Genomic DNA, 14,168 nt, shown 5'->3' with positions numbered 1-14,168 from the left:
CCCCCTGGGAGGTGAGGGGAGCAGTGAGCAGCAGCAGTGGCCGCACCTGGGAATCATATTTGGTAATTTAACCCCCAATTCCAACCCTTGATGCTGAGGGCCAAGCAGGGAGGTAATGGCTCCCATTTTTATAGTCTTTGGTATGACTCGGCCCGGGGTTTGAACTCACGACCTATCGATCTCTGTGGACACTCTAACCCAGGAGTCGGGAACCATTTTGGCTGAGAGAGCCAAGAAGCCAAATATTTTAAATGTTTTTCCATAAGAGCGATACAATTTTTTTTTGAACACTGAACACAACAAGAAAGACCAACATTTCTAGAGAGGTCTCTTATTCTTTGTAATAACATTGTTATTGGGGCGGTTTAGCTCGGTTGGTGGAGTGGCCGTGCCAGCAACTTGAGGGTTGCAGGTTCGATTCCCGCTTCCGCCATCCTAGTCACTGCCGTTGTGTCCTTGGGCAAGACACTTTACCCACCTGCTCCCAGTGCCACCCACGCTGGTTTGAATGTAACTTAGATATTGGGTTTCACTATGTAAAGCGCTTTGAGTCACTAGAGAAAAAGCGCTATATAAATATAATTCACTTCACTATTCTGAAGCTAACTGTGGAGGGGGGCGTGGCCTGCGAGCCTGCAACGAAGCAGGGTGTTGCCAGGACAGGCCTCGAATTCAGCGACAGGTGCGTAGACGGCCCACCTGGGCCTTTTTATCTGATCACCTGTCGCTATGTTATAAGCAGCAGCCAGGAGGAGAGACGGGCTTGGGGCTAGAAACCAGAGCGCGAGCGAGAACGAAAGAGAAAAAGACAATTGCTGGAAAGCAACTGAGAGACTTATTGAAAAATAAAACAATATTGTAACCCTGAAACTGGCTCTCATGTCAGTGCTTGGTGGTCTGAAGAACCCTCTGGAGGGCAAGCCCCACACTAACCAATAATAAATAAATGACTTCTTACCAACTTCTTGAACATAAAAATGCATGACAATATTTTATATTTTGAACGTTATTTTTAACACTGTGTTTACAAGTGAAATTATTCATTATTTATCGTGTTAAGCAACGTCAGCTCAGATTTATCCGAGAGCGAGATGCAGTCATCAAAAGAGCCACATCTGGCTCGCCAGCCATAGGTTCCCTACCCCTGCTCTAACCACTCGGCCAGTACCTCACGTGCCATCGTGGAAAGAAAAAAAATGTAAAAAGAAAAAAATATATATTAAAATGTTATATGTATCCAGTGATTATACTTTATAAAGTTATTTTCCATTTAACTTCACTAGTTTTAACTGAGAAGAGACTTGCGGTGAGGCAGCAGCCAGTTGAGCCTCACCATGGATTGCGCAATGACTTGGCTAACTGCTGGCCTGCTGTGCAGTTAGACTGTATTGCTATATGAATTATATTATTAATTTCCATAGTTTAGTCAGCTGAGGTACATAATTGTGACAGTTTGACCCCACACTGTCACAGTTTGACCTTTGGCTTCCTCTCAAAGTGTGCACAATTGTTAAGAAGCTCAACATGGACACACTACAAACATTCAATCGTGTTAGTGAAAAGCATGCTCAACAAACAAATTGTAACATCTCACTCACCATGGCTCTGAATGTGTGGCTAAAAGAGTCCGGAAGGGGCTGAGGGCTTTATGTAGGTGAGCACACCTGCTTTGACTAATTAGGCCTAATTTGGCCAGAACCATGATTGCCAGTAGCTGGGTGTTGCTGAGGGACACTGGACATTTGAAAGTTGTGTTGTCTAAGCCTGAATACACTGTGTATAAAAATAATAATAATAATAGATTTTATTTGTAAAAAAAAAAAAAGCACTTTACGTTGAGCAAACAACCTCAAAGTGCCACAGTGTAAAATATAGTAATAATATTAATAGTAAAAAGATAAAACATAAATAAAATATACAACTAGAAACAGCCCAATAGTTAGAACCAGCATGCATGTCTATAAAAAGGTTTTTTTTTTTTTTTTAAAGATGGGTTTTTAAGCCTTTTTTAAAAGTATCCACAGTCTGAGGTGCCCTCAGGTGGTCAGGGAGAGCGTTCCACAAACTGGGAGCAGCGGAGCAGAAAGCCTGGTCTCCCATTGTTCGAAGCTTTGTTTGTGGAGATTGGAGGAGGTTAGTAATAATAATAATAGTAAAAAGATAACAAATAAATAAAATATAAAACTAGAAACAGCCCAATAGCTAGAACCAGCATGCATGTCTACAAAAAGGCTTTTTTTAAAAGATGGGTTTTTAAACCTTTTTTAAAAGCATCCACAGTCTGAGGTGCCCTCAGGTGGTCAGGGAGAGCGTTCCTCAGACTGGGAGCAGCCGAGCAGAAAGCCCGGTCTCCCATTGTTCGAAGCTTTGTCCGTGGAGATTGGAGGAGGTTAGTAATAATAATAATAGTAAAAAGATAACAAATAAATAAAATATAAAACTAAAAACAGCCCAATAGCTAGAACCAGCATGCATGTCTATAAAAAGGCCTTTTTTAAAAGCATCCACAGTCTGAGGTGCCCTCAGGTGGTCAGGGAGAGCGTTCCACAGACTGGAAGCAGCCGAGCAGAAAGCCCGGTCTCCCATTGTTCGAAGCTTTGTCCGTGTAGATATGAGGAGGTTAGTAATAATAATAATAGTAAAAAGATAATAAATAAATAAAATATAAAACTACAAACAGCCCAATAGCTAAAGCCAGCATGCATGTCTACAAAAAGGCTTTTTTTAAAAGATGGGTTTTTAAACCTTTTTTAAAAGCAGCCACAGTCTGAGGTGCCCTCAGGTGGTCAGGGAGAGCGTTCCATAAACTGGGAGCAGCGGAGCAGAAAGCCTGGTCTCCCATTGTTCGAAGCTTTGTCCGTGGAGATTGGAGGTTAGTAATAATAATAATAGTAAAAAGATAACAAATAAATAAAATATAAAACTAGAAAGTGAGGGCAAGTAAACGAAAAAGGCGGGCTTAAATAAGGACAGTGATTACAAACAGGTGTGAGTCAAAAACAAGAGGCAGGTGACACTAATGCGTGACTATAGCAACAGAACAAACAGGAAGTGCCACCAGGAACTAAGGAAGTCAAACACCAAAAGAATACGATACAAAGACGGAACAAAACCAGAATAAGACATGATCCAGGCAGCGGATCATGACACTTACATTCATATAAATATATTTATAAATGATTTTTGAATTGTTGCTATTTTTATGATATTTTTTAAAAATCTCACGTACCCCTTGGCATACCTTCAAGTACCCCCATTTGAGAACCACTGAGTTAGCGGACCCCGCTCTGTAGCAATGTAGGAACTATCCTACTGGAAATCGCTGATTGGTAGCTAGTTCAACGCCCTTCATAAAGTCAAGATAGAGTACTGTAGTAGCAATTTAAAAACACCACTGGTCAGTGCAAAAAATTCAAACAGGTGTGAGTCAAAAACAAGAGGCAGGTGACACTAATGCCTGACTATAGCAACAGAACAAACAGGAAGTGCCACCAGGAACTAAGGAAGTCAAACACCGAAAGAATACGATACAAAGACGGAACAAAACCAGAATAAGACATGATCCGGGCAGCGGATCATGACACTTACATTCATATTTGATTACAAACAGGTGTGAGTCAAAAACAAGAGGCAGGTGACACTAATGCGTGACTAAAGCAACAGAACAAACAGGAAGTGCCACCAGGAACTAAGGAAGTCAAACACCAAAAGAATACGATACAAAGACGGAACAAAACCAGAATAAGACATGATCCGGGCAGCCGATCATGACACTTACATTCATATTTGATTACAAACAGGTGTGAGTCAAAAACAAGAGGCAGGTGACACTAATGCGTGACTATAGCAACAGAACAAACAGGAAGTGCCACCAGGAACTAAGGAAGTCAAACACCAAACGAATACGATACAAAGACGGAACAAAACCAGAATAAGACAGGATCCGGGCAGAGGATCATGACACTTACATTCATATTTGATCACAAAAAGGTGTGAGCCAAAAACAAGAGGCAGGTGACACTAATGCGTGACTATAGCAACAGAACAAACAGGAAGTGTTAGAAAAATTGTGTAAATTGTGTGTGAATTATCAAAAAACTTTCAGATCTCTTTTATTTAATTGAGTAGTTGAGAGCTGTCCTTCTTCAACCAAGCAAGGTCTTGGGGTATTCCGCTGTATACATTGGAATGCGACGAGAGGGGTTTTCTTTTGTCCTGAAAGACCTGCCGAAGCCGAGACCAGGAGGAGCTCGGGCACGAGGCATCGTCTTTCTTTTGTCTTCAATGTGACCGAAAACTATGACTGTTTATATACTCCCCATTCCTGTTTTGCCGAAGCTGAGACCAGGACGAGCCCGGACCCAAGGCATCGTCTTCTTTTGTCTTCAATGTGACCGAAAACAGTGACTGTGTGTATGCTCCCCATTCCTGTTTTGACATGTGTCGTTGCGTAAACATTGAATACCTAAATAAAAGAGGAGACGAAAACCTTTTCGCCAGAGCTTGGTGCAGGAACTGTGCAAGGTGTACAGAGGCCATGTCTCTCCTCAGATCTGAGTCCAAATTTAAGTCTGTCTCTGTTTGATTCTTTGCCTTTTTGTCTTGTTTAATAGATGTCAACAGTGTTTGAACCTGACAGGAAGTGCCGCCAGGAACTAAGGAAATCAAACACCAAAAGAATATGATACAAAGACGGAACAAAACCAGAATAAGACATGATCCGGGCAGCGGATTTTTGAATTGTTGCTATTTTTACGATATTTTTTAAAAATCTCACGTACGCCTTGGCATACCTTCAAGTACCCCCATTTGAGAACAACTGAGTTAGCGGACCCCTCTCTCTAGCAATGTAGGAACTATCCTACTGGACACCGCTGATTGGTAGCTAGTTCAACGCCCGTCATAAAGTCAAGATAGAGTACTGTAGTAGCAATTTAAAAACACCACTGGTCAGTGCAGAAAATGCAAACAGGTGTGAGTCAAAAACAAGAGGCAGGTGACACTAATGCGTGACTATAGCAACAGAACAAACAGGAAGTGCCACCAGGAACTAAGGAAGTCAAACACCAAACGAATACGATACAAAGACGGAACAAAACCAGAATAAGACAGGATCCGGGCAGCCGATCACGACACTTACATTCATATTTGATTACAAACAGGTGTGAGTCAAAAACAAGAGGCAGGTGACACTAATGCGTGACTATAGCAACAGAACAAACAGGAAGTGCCACCAGGAACTAAGGAAGTCAAACACCAAAAGAATATACGATACAAAGACGGAACAAAACCACAATAAGACATGATCCGGGCAGCGGATCATGACACTTACATTCATATTTTTTTTAAGTATTATTCAATAAATATATTTATAAAGGATTTTTGAATTGTTGCAAATTTTAGGATATTTTTCAAAAATCTCACATACTCCTTGGCATACCTTCAAGTACCCCCATTTGAGAACCACTGAATTAGCGGACCCCTCTCTCTAGCAATGTAGGAACTATCCTACTGGACACCGCTGATTGGTAGCTAGTTCAACGCCCGTCATACAGTCAAGATAGAGTACTATAGTAGCAGTTTAAAAACACCACTGGTCAGTGCAGAAAATTCAAACAGGTGTGACTCAAAAACAAGAGGCAGGTGACACTAATGCCTGACTATAGCAACAGAACAAACAGGAAGTGCCACCAGGAACTAAGGAAGTCAAACACCAAAAGAATTTGATACAAAGACAGAACAAAACCAGAATAAGACATGATTCGGGCAGCGGATCATGACACTTACATTCATATTTGATTACAAACAGGTGTGAGTCTAAAACATGAGGCAGGTGACACTAATGCGTGACTATAGCAACAGTACAAACAGGAAGTGCCACCAGGAACTAAGGAAGTCAAACACCAAAAGAATACGATACAAATTCAACTAGGCAGCAGCAGACATCAGGCGCACTTCCTCAACTAAATAAAATCGTCTGTTCTAGCCAGCACAGCCGAACAATTAATCCCGTTAAAGTGAACGAGACACATGTGAAAAAAGGTAAACAACGTCACGTCTTGCCCGCAGCCCGCCTGATGAATACTGCAGCAGCAAGGCCGCGCTCTGGAGAGCTTCATTATCGCTCAAGTATGGCCGGCGTGTCCCCCGAGTCCTGAGAGAGGGACTCGGACAATGTTGGGATGCACGCCAGGGTAAGAAGACGAACGGCCTTTTTTTTTTTGCCTCGTTCCTGTGAGAATCCTGCGTGTGCGCAGTAAAAAAAAAAAGAGCTGGCAAAATATAAGATTAATAGGAGTAGATTTTAGGAAAACAATACTAAAAACTAGTGAAATGAAATGGATGGCGGTATAGCTCGGTTGGTAGAGTGGCTGTGCCAGCGACGTGGGGGTTGCGTGGGGGTTCGATTCCCACTTCCGCCATCCTAGTCACTGTCGTTGTGTCCTTGGGCAAGACACTTTACCCACCTGCTCCCAGTGCCACCCACACTGGTTTAAATGTAACTTAGATATTGGGTTTCACTGTGTAAAGCGCTTTGAGTCACTAGAGAAAAGCGCTATATAAATATAATTCACTTCACTACGTGCCGCGAGTTAATTTCACTTGATAACACCTCCTTATTCAGATTTGAAATAACATCTAAATAATTATTTTATTCTGAAAAAAAAAAACTATTACTGCTGCTTATAAAACGGTGAAACTCACTTATAGATATTTCTTTGCTGACGGCTGTAATGCACATAGTTTTTATGAAAAACATGCAAAGACACTTAAATAGTGTGTCATTGTCGGTGCTAAGGTGCCATCTTTCAGACGAGTAAGCCCACTGCATCTGTTGAGCACACAGCTTCTAAAACTTGTGGCTCATCCTCCTTATACTCAGGCTCAAAAATATAAACTCCGGATAGTAATTTGTTCCAAATTAGTCTTTGTTGTCTCTCTGTGTTCTGGAATCGCGGAAAGTATTCTATTATTTTGATCATATCTATTTACTCATAAGTAAAGAACTCATATATATATATATATATATATATATATATATATATATATATATATATATATATATATATATATATATATATATATATATATGAGTCAACGTGTTTTTCCATTCTACTGGTACTTTTAGTGAGGGATGAGGCAAAAAACTAATCCAGACCCACTGTACGTGACAAATGCTATCTACTATACGTAGCAAACTTTTTCTATAAGACCACAAAACGAGCTTGATCAATAACTGTATTTGTTTGGGTGAGGTAATTCCGTTATTGGAAGTATGATATATTTTGTCTGCTACTAGCAAGGGGGTCTCTGAGCCTCAGTGTCTGAGGGTTCGAGTCTCCATTTAGGCATCTCTGTGTTGAGTATATATCATATTCTCCGGGCGATAGAGCGCACCGGTATATTAGCCACACAGACAAAATTTTAGAAGAAAATTTTTTTTTTCCATATATTAGCCGCAGATATACATGTTGTGAAATTTGTTATTTACACAGAAAGATTCTATAAATATTTATTTACATACCTTAATCGTTTCCAAACGGTGTCTGTAAAAGGCAGTAAAACGGTCGATCAAACAAAACAGAAGTCATTGTCATGGACAAACTAGCTACGGAGGCTAGCTCTCCAATCAGCTGAACAGACTCATTAACTCCACGGTGACATTTTGGTGAATTTAATGGAGGAATTTGTGAAACTGAAACAATACAAAACGGAATGCAATAAGTTATTAATGCTAACACATACAGTTGTAAACGCTTTAGCATTTTATCTAATGCTAACGATGCTAGCTTCATTACATTATGACAGCGCTCACAAACATGCATGAAAACACTCTGGTTTCAGTTATATTGTAAAAGTTACAAACGTTGCTTGGAGTGATGAATTAAAAATGTATCTAGCAGAAAACTCTTTGACGGTTTTACTTCCGGTGTAAGGCATTAAAACAGGAAGTACATTTCTTCAACCCGCCACACCTGTGATGAGCGAACTCGTCCGAAAGATGGCGTCATTGCACAAACAATTACGCACACCTTTTCAGTGTTTCTGCTCGTGTTTGATTTAAACATTACAGAAGTCGGCGAAAAAAAATCCACATAAACAGCCGCGCCGTTTAGTAAGCCGCAGGGTTCAAAGCGTAACGGTTTATACTATACAAATAGGCATTTTTAAATAGATTCTGACACATGGTGTAGACGGGACATACGAGGACATGGGCATGTGTGTGTGTGTGTGTGTGTGTGTACTGTTGTCAACCCAACACTCCTGTTCCAAAACAGAACCAGGTAGAATGTCGTAATGGAGTAGGCTACTTCTTCTGGGACAGCCTGTCCACAATCACTTGAGCGCTCCCTGGATCCCAATTAGCAACAAACACGCAATATGGAGAGCAAATGAAAAAGACAAGTACACAAACGTATCTTCAATGTCTAATTCAGAAAGGAAACCAATACTTTCAAGGACTGCCAGTCACATTTCAGCCAGTGATAATCAATAGAACGAGTAGCCATAGTCGTCCAAGTACCTGGCAACACAAATGTGCAAACATGTCCCCATTATGTCCGAAGTGTCATTATTGAGTGTTTCCCATATTTTAATTTATTTTACTATCCTTTTAGTCTTTTTCTAGGTTTTTTTTTACCTGTAAGTCCAAATCCACAGCAAACTACTTCCGAGTGTACGCAGCATAGGGCTGGGTGATGAAACCATATCGATACATGTCGCGATCAACACTTAATCGATATCAATTTTAAAAAATGCAGTTTTGATTAATTTTTTTTCTTCTTTGTCAGAAGAAAGCGAAAGTATGGAAGCAAGGTTGGTGGCATGAACAACACTGATCAGTGGGGGTATCACGCTAACAGCCAATTGGGTGACAGTATCAACTATCAAGTTTGGTTGATTCTTTGCATGGAGTAAGAAGAGAAACTCTAAATAAAGAAATTGTGGATAAAAAAGGAAACGTCACAAGGACAGTTTATGGGGATTTTTTCAAAATGGACCGTAGTCAGACCAATGTAATCTGTAAATCATGCAAGGGAAGACCGCTAATAGCATACCAACTTAGCCGCGCTCGCCCTTTAAAGCACAGCTGTAACTTCCTGCCACTAAACCTGCGGAAAATACAAACGTACACAAACGTATCTTCAATGTCTAATTCAGGAAGGAAACCTATACTTTCAAGAACTGACAGTCAAATTTCAGCCAGTGATAATCAATAGAACGAGTAGCCATAGTCGTCCAAGTACCTGGCAACACAAATGTGCAAACATGTCCCCACTATGTCCGAAGTGTCATTATTGAGTGTTTCCCATATTTTAATTTATTTTACTATAATTTTAGTATTTTTCTCCGTTTTTTTTTTTACCTGTAAGTCCAAATCCACAGCAAACTACTTCCGAGTGTACTCAGCATAGGGCTGGGTGATGAAACCATATCGATACATGTCGCGATCGACACGTAATCGATATCAATTTAAAAAAAATGCAGTTTTGATTATTTTTTTTTCTTCTTTGTCGGAAGAGAGCGAAAGTATGGAAGCAAGGTTGGTGGCATGAACAACACTGATTAGTGGGAGTATCACGCTAACAGCCAATCGGGTGACAGTATCAACTATCAAGTTTGGTTGATTCTTTGCATGGAGTAAGAAGAGAAACTCTAAATAAAGAAATTGTGGATAAAAAAGGAAACGTCACAAGGACAGTTTATGGGGATTTTTGCAAAATGGACCGTAGTCAGACCAATGTAATCTGTAAATCATGCAAGGGAAGACCGCTAATAGCATACCAACTTAGCCGCGCTCGCCCTTTAATGCACAGCTGTAACTTCCTGCCACTAAACCTGCAGAAAATACAAACGTACACAAACGTATCTTCAATGTGTAATTCAGGAAGGAAACCTATACTTTCAAGAACTGCCAGTCACATTTCAGCCAGTGATAATCAATAGAACGAGTGGCCATAGTCGTCCAAGTACCTGTAGGTGGTCTGAAGAACCCCCAGGAGGGCAAGCCCCACACTAACCAATAATAAATAAATTACTTCTTACCATTAACGCAACTTCTTGAACATAAAAAAGCATGAGAATGTTTTATATTATGAACGTTTTTTTTTAACAAGTGGAATTATTCATTACTTATTGTGTCAAGCGATGTCAGCTCAGATTTATCCGAGAGCCAGATGCAGTCATCAAAAGAGCCACATCTGGCTCGCGAGCCATAGGTTCCCTACCCCTGCCATATTACATACAGATAGTGTGTTATGGGGGCTTTACGGTGGCATCTGCCTCACAATACGAAGATCCTGCAGTCCTGGGTTCAATCCCAGGCTCGGGATCTTTCTGTGTGGAGTTTGCATGTTCTCCCCGTGAATGCGTGGGTTCCCTCCGGGTACTCCGGCTTCTTCCCACTTCCAAAAACATGCACCTGGGGATAGGTTGATTGGCAACACTAAATTGGCCCTAGTGTGTGAATGTTGTCTGTCTATCTGTGTTGGCCCTGCGATGAGATGGCGACTTGTCCAGGGTGTACCGCGCCTTCCGCCCGATTGTAGCTGAGATAGGCGCCAGCGCCCCCCGCGACCCCGAAAGGGAATAAGCGGTAGAAAATGGATGGATGGGCTCTTACAGAAATACATTTTAAAATATTTGGCTTTCTTGGCTCTCCCAGCCAAAAAGGTTCCCGACCCATGTAATATGGCTTTAAATTTTTTGCGGCTCCAGACATATTTTTGTATTTTTGTTCCAACATTTTGGGTTGCCGACCCCTGATTTATATGTTTTCAGATTGCGCTTGTTCTATTTTCAAACAAAAAAAAAACAATCTGAAGTTGTCTTTATTTTTAAGTTATCATGACATGATTTTACCAGTCCGGCCCACTTGGGAATGGATTTTTTTCTCTATGTGGCCCCTGAGCTAAAAATGAGTTTGACACCCTTGACTTATACAGTTTTCAGGCCTTGCATCCACGTATTTATTCATGGCTTTTAGGATTTAAATAAAAAGCGGTGATCGCCAAAGAAGTTGGGACTAAGTTTGGCTCCTTTAGGTGTTAAGTGGGGACCACTTGCACATTTAATAAGTGCCTTTCAAAACATCCAACTATGACCTCTGTGCACACGCAAACAACCCCGTGGAAGTGCAGCATCCCGGTGGTTGTCTGCATGTGCGAGGAAGCATCAGGCAACATGGATGCTTGATGACAAAATGCACCCCCAAGAAGGCACCAGGAGCGACGGACAGACCGGGCCCGAAGAGACGGTGGTCCTACCTGATCCCGCGGAATGCAAGGCAGCGACGTCCGGCGGTGCGACTTGCCGTGAGCCATCATCTCCGAGGCCGCTATGGAGCTGGACCTCCGTCTCCGCTTGAAGACAGGGATGTCCTCCTCCTTCGCCCCGGTCACAGAGCCACAGCACCCCGTCCCGCTGGTCCCTGAGGCCGGCAGGAGCCGGTCAGCATACCGCGCAAGGGAAAAAAAAAAAAAAATGGAAAAAAAAAAAAATAAATCACCAAAAATACCCCAGCAGGTTAGGCCAGGTGGGCTCTTCCAGCCCGGCCCCGGACGGTGGTTCAGGCCGGGGGCGGTGGAGGGGGGGATGGACACTCCCTGAGCGAGCTTGCAGGCGGGAGAAAGTCGCTGGCTTCTCGGCGGAGGAGGAGCGGGGAGGCGGGGGATGATAAGTGGGGGCGACCGCGCACCGCTAGACGGGAAACGGCGCTGGCGAGCACCCTCGCTGCGACTCAGACGCGGGCCGAGCGAGAAGACACATCGGGGAGTAAACACGCAGGATGGGGGGGGTGGCGGATGAGGAGGACAAGATCGGCCGCGGAAGGCTCAGATGAGAGCCGGGCGAACCGCGTCGATCTCCGCAGCGTCCCGAAAAAAAAAAAAAAAAAAAAGGTCGGAAGCATGAGCACCCTGCGGGCCACCTCGCCGGAAAGTCCTGCTTGGACGGCGGCGTGACACATGCCCCCCCCCCCCCACCCCCCGCGCAGGCGCTCCAACGCCGCCCCGGGGATGTTTTGCTGGAGCGAGCACGTCAGCATCAAGCGGGCTGCTCACGCGCAATGACGACTGATGTCCGATTCATCGAACGGAGTTCGGATTATTACGCCGATAATCGACAGTTAATGATGCTGTTACAAACACACACCTATAAGTCTTATAAGTCCTTCCTTGGTTTCTCTACGTCGGGATGTTCTGAACTCCTGTTTCCATGCAATTCTCCACCACAGGCTGCAAAGTACATTGGAGCCTCAACAGGGCCGCTCCTAGCTTGATTGGGGCCCATTTAGCAAAATGTATTGTGAAGCCCAACACACACACACACCCCCCCCCCCATCCCAGACTACAAAATTGTTCACGCTTTATTTATGAGAAACTGTTTTACAGATTTTTCAATCAAAAATTACAATTTAATTCAATGCATGTTTTGTGCAAAAAAAAACTTACAATTATATTATAATAGATAAAGGTTAATTCAATGCATTTTTTCGACAAAAACATAATTAAAATTATATATATATATACACATATATATATATATATACATATATATGTGTATATATATATATATATACATATATATATGTGTATATATATATATATATTGCTGCCCGAATGCAGCTCCAGCACTTACCGCGACCCCAAAAGGGACAAGCGGTAGAAAAAAAAGAAATAAAAAATACAATATATATATATATATATATATATATATATATATATATATATATATATATATATATATATATATATATATATATATATATATATATATATATATACACACAGTATGTATATCCATATATATATTTATATATACATATATTTATATATATATATACATATATTTACATCTATATACATATATATATATATATATATACACACATGTATATAAGTATATATATAATTTAATTAAAAGCATTTTTTGTACAAAAAATATTAAAATTATATGACAATAATGACTATATATATATATATATATTAATAGTCCATCCATCCATCTTTTTCCGCTTATCCGAAGTCGGTTTGCGGGGGCAGCAGCCTAAGCAGGGAAGCCCTGACTTCCCTCTCCCCAGCCACTTTGTCCAGCTCTTTCCGGGGGATCCCGAGGCGTTCCCAAGCCAGCCGGGAGACATAGTCTTCCCAACGTGTCCTGGGTCTTCCTGTTAGAATAATTAAGTATAAATTATCACACAACTCTTATATTTAAAGGCCGTTGCTATAGTTATTATCTATTGTGCTCAAGTAGTACTTTCCTTTCCGTGCAAAGGCACACGACTTGTTACCTTCCACTGCATGTTGTCTTGCAGCAGCAGTTTCTGTCTTCCAGCCTACTAACAGCCTAGGACGGACTTTAAGTACCTCAACGAAGATAAGACGACAACACGCAGACAAAGCAGAGCCAGGGCGAAATGTCGAGCTCAGCACATTTGCATTCTGAATAATCACGTATTGTGTCTACTGGAGCTGCTTGCGTAATATATGTCCCCTCTAAGTGATGTTTACTGGGGAACTCCTAAATAAATAGAGGCGCGCTTGGGACTGTCCCTCAGAGCGTGGTGGGAGACTATAACTGAGTGTGCAGCCCAATACGTTTCTCCTCATGAGCAAAACTGAAGTCTGTCTCGGTCGGATTCCTTGCTTCTTGTCTTGTTTAATAAATAGTTCGGTTTTTTAACCTGACACTTCCCCGTGGCCTCCTACCGGTCGGATGTGCCCTAAACACCTACCTTTGGAGGCGTTGGGGTGGCATCCTGACCAGATGCCCGAACCACCTCATCTGGCTCCTCTCCATGTGGAGGATTAATAATAATAGTCATTTAAATTAATAATTAATTGGAAGGAAATTGGTCAATATTACTTCAAAACAACAAATTTAACACGACCATTGGGAGGAAAACTCTTATCGCAAAATAGCGTCGGCCATTGAAATGGTTTGTGTGGAGAGGCGGAGCCGGCAAACAAGCAGCGGGGAAGGGCACGCGGGAGCCCGGCCCAAGATGGCGGCAAGGAGGCGGAAAATGCGGGCGAGCGGCGAGGCGGGGCGTGCCGGGAGCGACGCTACAAGCGAGATCAGGGGCGTGACTCCCCCCGTGGTAGACAATTAACGTATCTCCTCTCAGTGTATGAAAGGGGAGAAGGAGGAGAGAACGAGAAAGAAGG

General features: G+C 42.1%; 1 pseudogene; it reads right to left on the bottom strand.

Annotated features, from left to right (window-relative positions):
- The window catches only part of LOC133564737 (cGMP-inhibited 3',5'-cyclic phosphodiesterase 3A-like), a 166,576-nt pseudogene extending 155,111 nt beyond the window's left edge, over positions 1–11,465 (bottom strand).
- Between the last annotated feature and the right edge of the window lie 2,703 nt (positions 11,466–14,168).

The sequence above is a fragment of the Nerophis ophidion genome, linkage group LG13 (assembly GCF_033978795.1).
Source record: "Nerophis ophidion isolate RoL-2023_Sa linkage group LG13, RoL_Noph_v1.0, whole genome shotgun sequence".
In the NCBI taxonomy this organism is placed as follows: Eukaryota; Metazoa; Chordata; class Actinopteri; order Syngnathiformes; family Syngnathidae; genus Nerophis; species Nerophis ophidion.
The sequence above is the reverse complement of the archived record's forward strand: the minus strand, read 5'-3'. Positions and strand labels throughout refer to the sequence as shown.